Source organism: Morone saxatilis, unplaced genomic scaffold, assembly GCF_004916995.1.
Source record: "Morone saxatilis isolate NCDOM2014 unplaced genomic scaffold, NCSU_SB_2.0 Contig6, whole genome shotgun sequence".
NCBI classification, from domain to species: Eukaryota; Metazoa; Chordata; class Actinopteri; family Moronidae; genus Morone; species Morone saxatilis.
In genome coordinates this window covers 6,679,673-6,687,769 of record NW_023340206.1, presented here as the reverse complement: position 1 = coordinate 6,687,769, position 8,097 = coordinate 6,679,673, and positions in this window count along the sequence as shown.

Sequence of the window (8,097 nt, the reverse complement as noted above, 5' to 3'; positions counted from 1 at the left end):
CCTCCCCGCTCCACCACCACGTCGCCCACTACCTCGACTGCTGTACTGCCGAGCTTCTACAAGAGGAGGACTTGTTTGCGAGGATGCAAGGTGACAAATGACTTCAACACTCGCTCCGCAGGGTTGATGCGGCACTTGTCAGAGTGCGCACAGCATCAAATAATGCTTCAACAATACTGTTTCTTTTATTAGAGTTTGTAACACTTGCTGAGGTTGCTCATCTTCCTCAGGCTGATTTGATTCCTGCGCACATACAGCACAAATGGACAAATCAGAGGTCATTCTCCTCCTTTTCCTTCTTATCAAAGTGAATCAGAGTCCACGTGGCTACATAAACCAGTAAAGTAAATGTGTTTTATTTCACTCTACTAAATTAATTATTTATATTAGTGTCCACTAATTGGTATTTTCCTTCATTAGTGCAATGATTATTCACCCATAATCAAACAAGACTAAGGGACTAAGATATGTTAGACAATTTACGGGCTGTGCAGAAATCAGCTGTCATACATTTAATCAGAACTAAATGGCATGACCATATTATTTCTATCATATTTGAGCTTTTTTATGCTCCCAGTCTGTTTTAGGATTGATTTTAAGATGTTATTGATTACCTTCAAGCTATTTGTAGCTTTGGCTCTTTGCTGTTTTTCACACCGGAGGCCTTACGTCTGTATTTCTGTCTGCATAGTCCCGACATAAAACTAAGATTTATCTAAAGGTAAAATGGTTTAATTGGACAATGCAGATTTTGCTGATTTAAATGTAAAAAAGTAAAGTAATTTTTTCTGTATTCATATATAACAAAGATTTAAGCCATCGAGGCCCCAAAGCTCAGAATGATTCCTCTTCTTGTAAACAGACATACATTCACGTGGAAAAAAGTGGTGATACATCAAGTGTTGTACAGGAAGGATAGCACTGTAAAGAACAACGTATAGTGGAGAAACCTCCAGCGCTCTTTAGTTGCCGATGGGGAACAGTGACACACCGACTGACAGACGTCCTTGATCTTTTGCCAGTGGTGGCTGAATCATATCATAGCCCATGTATCCAGATAGTATTAGATCACAGCCTGCTACTATTTACACATCTAGCAGATACGTAGCAACATTAATATTCAATTATATTTAGATAAATGTCCAATATTCACTCTCCTTTTAGCTCTGGTTCATTACAACACATTCTCACTCCTAACTCGTCCAATACCGCCTCTTGGTCAGTGGTCCTCAGCTTTAAAACAGGACGATGTAGATATCCCCCTTGAGCAGAATTTCTGGACATGCATCTATTTAAACTTTCAAAATAAAGCTTGCGTGGTTAATGTTGTGAAAAGGTAACAGTTTGTTTAAGTTTAGGCACAAAAACTACGTGCTAGTTACATACCTGATGTAAAATGTAACTTACATAACGTACCTCTCATAATTCAAACATATGCGGACAGTCTCGCTCTTTATAGGACGTCACCCGACTTTGACAGCTGGTGCGTCCAGAAATGATGCTACAGGGATACCAACAGCATGATATTTTAAGGCCACTGACCAAAGTGAAACCAGGTTCTTCGTTACTACAAGCGACACCTTTCGTATACACATACTCATTTGATCCATTGTTGGTACAGAAATATTAAGTATAGCAGCTTTAAACATTCAAAATGGCCGCTTCATTCTCTTTCAAATATTGTCATTAAAGGACAACTTATTACAGTTTACGCAGCATAAATATTCCATATTTACAAAGACTAAAGGCTGTGTTTGTCAGTGTGTGTATGTGTGTGTTTGTGTGTGTGGCCCCTAACTCGACCATGTGCTAACCCCACACAGCTGCAGAGTCCCCTTGAGGGTTTGTCGCACAGGCAACAGAGGAAGAGCGGAGGAAGAGAAGGGAGGAGGGGGGGACATGGACTGAACACTCATTTCCATGCCGCACTGTTCTGGCAAAGACATTGTACACCGCTGTGGATGTGCGTCTCTTGTGCTATTGCTCAATCTTTTTAGGCCTGTCAGTTAGGGTTTTCATCAGACAATTCTCTGGGCACAGAGGTTGGAAAGCTGATTGTGTACTTCAGTGTGGCAAATGTGCTCTCGTGTGTGTTAATGCATGTGTACAGGAGATAGAGAAACAGGCAGGGAGACTCTTCTGAGGGAATTAGGAGCAACAAAATCTGATTGCTTTCTTAATGCCACGTCTTAAATATGGATGTAGAAGATACTAATTAATTCAAAGTGTCTGTTTATGTGGCTTAGCGGAATATGTCAATAGCTTTGTGAAACTACACACATCGGTTTTTTGTCTTCCAGCAGCAGAGTCCAGCCTGAAAACAGTAATGGAGAAACCAAGGAGTCTCAGGTTCCTCAAATATCCCTGTCAATCAAACGCCGTTTCCTCTGAGTGCGTTTTCTATCTGTCAAGGGTCATAGAGAGTGAGGATGAGACCCATTCCCTCCCTCCCTCCCCCAGCTCCTCCATCTCCCTCCCTCCTCTCCCTCCTTAGAGGTGTATCTCTACCTTGTGCATCACGTCTGGGCATGACCTGTTGCTAGGTAACCCTGGGTCACAGCTGCACACTATGGCAGACCCTTTTTTTTATTTATCAGTGAGTTATGTGGGAGACGGGGGCTGTAATTTATTAGTTTGATATTGGGCAGGCAGCGCAAGTTTGGGATTGTAAAAAGAAGAGACGGCCTATAGCTCATCAAAATGCTTATTCTGATCCCGGGCCTCGGTCTGCTGAAGAGATTCACAACAGAGGGGATCACAACATTATAAATTCATCTGCTTTTTACTAAGAAAATCAAGCATCTCCAACAACAAAGCCAATGGTAATGCACTTTCCATGCTGGTAATTGAACAGATGTGGTCAGAGCTTAGAGGACAGGGAAAAAGGAATTCATCTCAGTACAGTATGTGACTGATTCATGTCCAAGGATGAAGTGGGTGCAGACAAATAGTGTTATCAAGCTTTGTAATCATGACAGAGTTAACCCCCTGGTGTAAATTTATGCAAAACTTGAATCAGACTGATGAGTTAACACACATCCTGAAATTAAGGATTTTCAAAGGAATTTCAAAAAATCTAAATGTCTGCTATATTCATCAAATGGTTTACTCTGCTTTTTTAAGGAACAGTTTGTTATTTTGGGAAACATGCTTTCTCAATTCATTCATTTTCTTGCCCAGAGTTAGATGAGAAGACTGATATCAGTCTGTTCTTTCCAAAATACTAAAATATTGCATTACAAATCAGTACAAAGGTAGACTCACAAGCCAGTCTCTAAACACTTCGCTCAACAGAGACTGAGGACTTTCTTTTGGCTTTCGTTGCTAAAACTGGGTGGAAACAATCGGAGAGTTTAAAAAAACCTGCACTGCAGAACCGATCTAACGTCTTTAGGGCGGCTTCAAACACTGTCGTAATCACATGACCTCACTGTGGAGGAGAACAGGGGGAGGCCATTGTTTCAGGTAAGGTGTGTCCTTAAAGTAAGGGGCGTATGTTCGTTAGGGGTCAAGCAACTTCTTTGTATTTAGAAATCCCCAGACGACGGACAGGTGCTGTATCGCGAGACAAGGGCTGCCCCCTTATAGCCGACTTAATCGTTAGTCGCTGAGGAGAGTCTCAGTCGAGACACTTTTTATTAGTCGGATAGTCGCAGAAAAACAAAACCAGACAAAAACATCAGAGATTTGTTGCAACACAGGACTTTTCTCTTGTAACACAGGGAGTCATCTACCGGTGCACTGTTGCATATGCTAACTGTACTAGCTGCTTCCAGTAGCTAGTTAGCGGTCCTATTACCTGACTACACCTGTAATGGGAGCTCGAAGGACGGGGGAGTTACTAGCGTAGGAGCCTGGGGACACAGCGAGGAATACTGCTAACGAGCAGGGCCGGAATAAACAAATAACATAAACATGATAGGACTAGTAGACTATTGGCTTTATTTAATTACTAATGGTCGACAATCTTACACAAAACTCGTACAAGTGTGTAAAAATGTCAACCTAGTCAAGAACGATGAAGCAAAACAACAAATGCAAAAAATTCGGAAAAACTGAAACAAGACAGAAAATTGGCAACCAGTTGCTGCCAACAGATATCTACGGTGTTCACAGGATGGATCCTAAAGTTCTCACAGATAAACACAACATCTCTACATGTGCAGACATTCATGGTTCCCAGAGGATGAATCCTCACCGAATTCACTGAAATATCACAAGATTGATTGTAATTTGAAATTTACAGACATTCATGTTCCTCTTAAGATGTTTTGTAATAACTTCTATGATCTTCTGACCTTTCCTCTAGCGCCACCATCAGGTCAAAGTTTTAATTTGTGCAATACTTTGATTTTATTTGGTTTAGTATGGTCAAATTCCTAGAAAACGAATTACATTCCCATCAGCTGAGCTGAACTACTTGGTTCAGAGCTAATTAGCACTAAGACACTAAACTGCGATGGTAAACATCATTGTCACTGCGGTTATATTAGCATCCATATTGTTTTTAACATTTTCATATGTTGTTATATATATATATATGTCAATTATCTTGAATGCAAGTTTCTACAATATCAGAGGTTAATTTAATAATATTTTAAAATGTTGATCTTCAAATTAAATCAAGTACATTTATAATTTTACATTTTTGGCACAGAGTGAAATGTAGTATCTATGTATTCTCTCTATGTATAGTATGTTTTATGCAATATATTTAATTAAACAAGGCTATGATTTTAGGAATTTAAAGCATTCAGCTCCCATGTATATTTTATGAATGTTTTTCCATGATCTGAGCAGTTGTTGGTGAGTCTAGAGGATGTTAGGACTGTTGTATAGTTGTTTAGGAAATTTACTAGTAATGTCTGGAAATGTTGCTACAGTGTCTGATTGGTTGGTTAGTGTTTAAAAAGATTGTTGTAAGGCTGTAAAATATGATACTTTGGAAATATAAATAACTGTATTTACTGTTTCTTGGATGAATTTAAAAAACAATGCACAAATTACAAATTATAATATTTCTCTTAAATTTGTCAGAATACTATGTGTAATATGTACTGATTTTAAAGCTGGTGAATACTTCTCAGATACATTTACAATATATGCAAGTGCAACTAAAATTCTCACATTATTTATGGTGCCACTTTATCACAAAACCCTAAAATTATGTTGGCAAATGTTTGGACAGACTGCTACCATCTGAAAGTTTTACAGTTTTTGCAACACTTCAGTGTGATATTAATTTGTGATGCATCTGCTGCTGTTGACTCAGCCACACATCTACCTCCTCGTCCTGATGAAAGCTCACCATTGCATCCCGGGTCTCACCCACAACACTTTTGTTAAATTCCTCTCCCTAATGTGCGTGTGATGAATATTTTTCAGATGCTTCCTCCAGGCCATATCTGATCAAAACAAATGCACCTGCACTTTTTTTTTTTTTCCCTTCTTGCAACTGCAACTCCCCCAGGACGGGTAAAAATTGACTCCCTGGCTTCCTCCACCAGGCAATTACGTGCCATCTGTTCCCATCTTGGTTGTTCCAGCTCGTTTTGTTTCTGCGATTGTTCGTCTAATATCATAGGCCTGAAAGTGTTAGAGAGGAAGGGGTGGGAGCGGAGGGGGGGGGACACAAAAATGAGGAGTGGCATGAAGAGGAATTAATCGAATCTAACAGCAGAACCAGATCTTCCCCTCTGAAAGGAGATAGTCCCACTAGAATGAGGACCATTACCATATTCATCACCTAATATTGCCTGCTGTATGCAAAGTGGGAGAGAAGAGTGCAATATGACTTTCTTGACCGCCTTTCTAATTCCATCCGAGAAAGCTTGCAGACTTCTTTTTTAATTGTTTGTTTGCAACAAGTCCACTTAGTACCTGCTTTGCGGTGATGCTGCCATTTGTTTGGGAACGGTAATAACAACCCATTAACTTCTCTGTCATATATTGCACTGATATTTATATATATATATGGTTGTTATGCTGCCATGCTCAATCACATTATTGTTTTGTTACAGTAACTATTGGGCCCATTACTCTCTGCCACACACACAGGCTGGAAGCAGCGTGTAGATTTAATTGCAGCGATGTCGCAGGCGAGGCGAGCAGCTGGATTGGAGAGTTTTAACAGTGATATCAATAACGGAGCGCCACCTTAGGCCGATATAATTTTCCATCTCTCCTGACAGAGCGGAAGATAGAAATAATCAGTCACAACACCAGCCAGGCAGCCTGTAGGACCTCGTGTGACATCCTGCAACACTGATGGCTCAGGACCCATCTGTGTCCAGGGGGGCAACGCTCAGTGTGTGTGTGTGTGTGTGTGAGGATAATTGGTGAGAAGATGCTGGATCCTATAAGAAGAGGAAATCTGTTACACTGCTTAAAGGCTTATACAGTAGATACCCAGAATGACTTCTGATCATCTAGGAATATAACAAGCATGCAAAATATACTTTCCCTTTGTTCTTTTGGTATCTGGGGGCAGTTAATTGTTTCCAACACACTCTCTTTAACTTGTTTTCCTCTGTAATTATTCCTTAGTGTTGTTTTAGACTTTTTCAAGACTCCACACAGAGACAGGGAGAGATTTAAAACAACATCTTAACTACTGGATGAGGAGGGAAACTGCCCAGCAAACACTACATTTTAAACAAATATCTAAAAATGCAAACCAGGGCAGCTGGTTTTGTTGCCGCCAAGATTGATAGTCAGATGTTGAACATGTATGGCACCAGTGATGGAGGTTCAGTCTTGAAACCTGTAGATTTGCATGACAAACCCTGACTTTAAATTGATTTCTTCCGGTTTTCTTTAATGTTTTCCTTTTTTTCCCCACCCTGCACATATTTTAAAATCAGTGTGAGTGAAATTACACAAGCCAACATATGAGGGTGAATATGTGTGATTCTCTAATTGGGACCAAACCTTGTTTAAAATCTGTTCTGAGAGTACAGACCTGCAAAGACTCCTCCTAAACTACAGCTGAGAGAACACCGCCTACAGTACATATGAGTCAGACATCAGCGACAGGGAATTATAGTTCGAGTGCCTTTATATGATATTACTTAAATTTAAAAAGTAATTTCTCTCATTTACATTTAAAAGTGTGACGTTTGTCTTCATCCACATATAAACTGCATAAATATCTAGTTAAACCACTTGAAGTTCTGGTTCCTGGTTTTACTGCAGAATTCAGATTAGTTTTTAAATCAAGGAAAAAGTAGACCCAGTACAACAACAACCTTGGTATAATTCATTTTTCATTTGACTTCTCCTTCAGTACCTCTGCCTTAGTGCACATGCGAACTACACTATATGACCGCCCTCCCTGAAGGCCTGCTGTAGAGTAAATTAGTTAAACAGATTGCATATATAACTGTAATATCTCTCTTTTTTTAAAGGTCATTTGATGTGAGAGCTGTGCATTCACTGCTCAGGTTGTCCTCTTTTTGAAGCTTTGTATTTGCTGACATCTAGTGGTTAAATAGTGAAAAGCAAATGTGATTAATTAGTTAAAAACTACCATCTATCTGTCAATAAAATCGATCTGGGGAACAGGTGTCTGCATCCCAGGTATAATCAATAAATTCATGTTCATTTATTGTTAATTTGATGATCTAGACTCTAGACTGTAAATCTAAACAGTTCATTTATAGCATAAAACAATTAACATTTTTGTTTTGCAGGAAGCATTTCAGAAGTTAATTTCTAGAAGGGTTAAAAGGTAATATCTATCTTTATATGCAACATATTAAGGATAAGAAAAACATTTGGTGCCATTTTTCTCATTTTTTAGATGGAAATTCATCCTTGTGAAGCCCCAAATGCTGTCAGTTCATGTATGGAACAAAATAATAAAGATTTACATTTGCAAGCAGAATTTCAGAATCTAAATTCTAAAAAATGTCCCTTTTCTGAAAGTAATTATTAGTTGATAGCTAATATTTATCCAAAATATTACAATTATTATATATATAAAAATAAAATAAATAAAAGCAAAAAACAAGCACAGCCTGCTCCTAAACCTTAGTTCACATCAGAATTATCAACAGACTCACTATTTAAAATTAAATCACCCAGAAATTAACTATA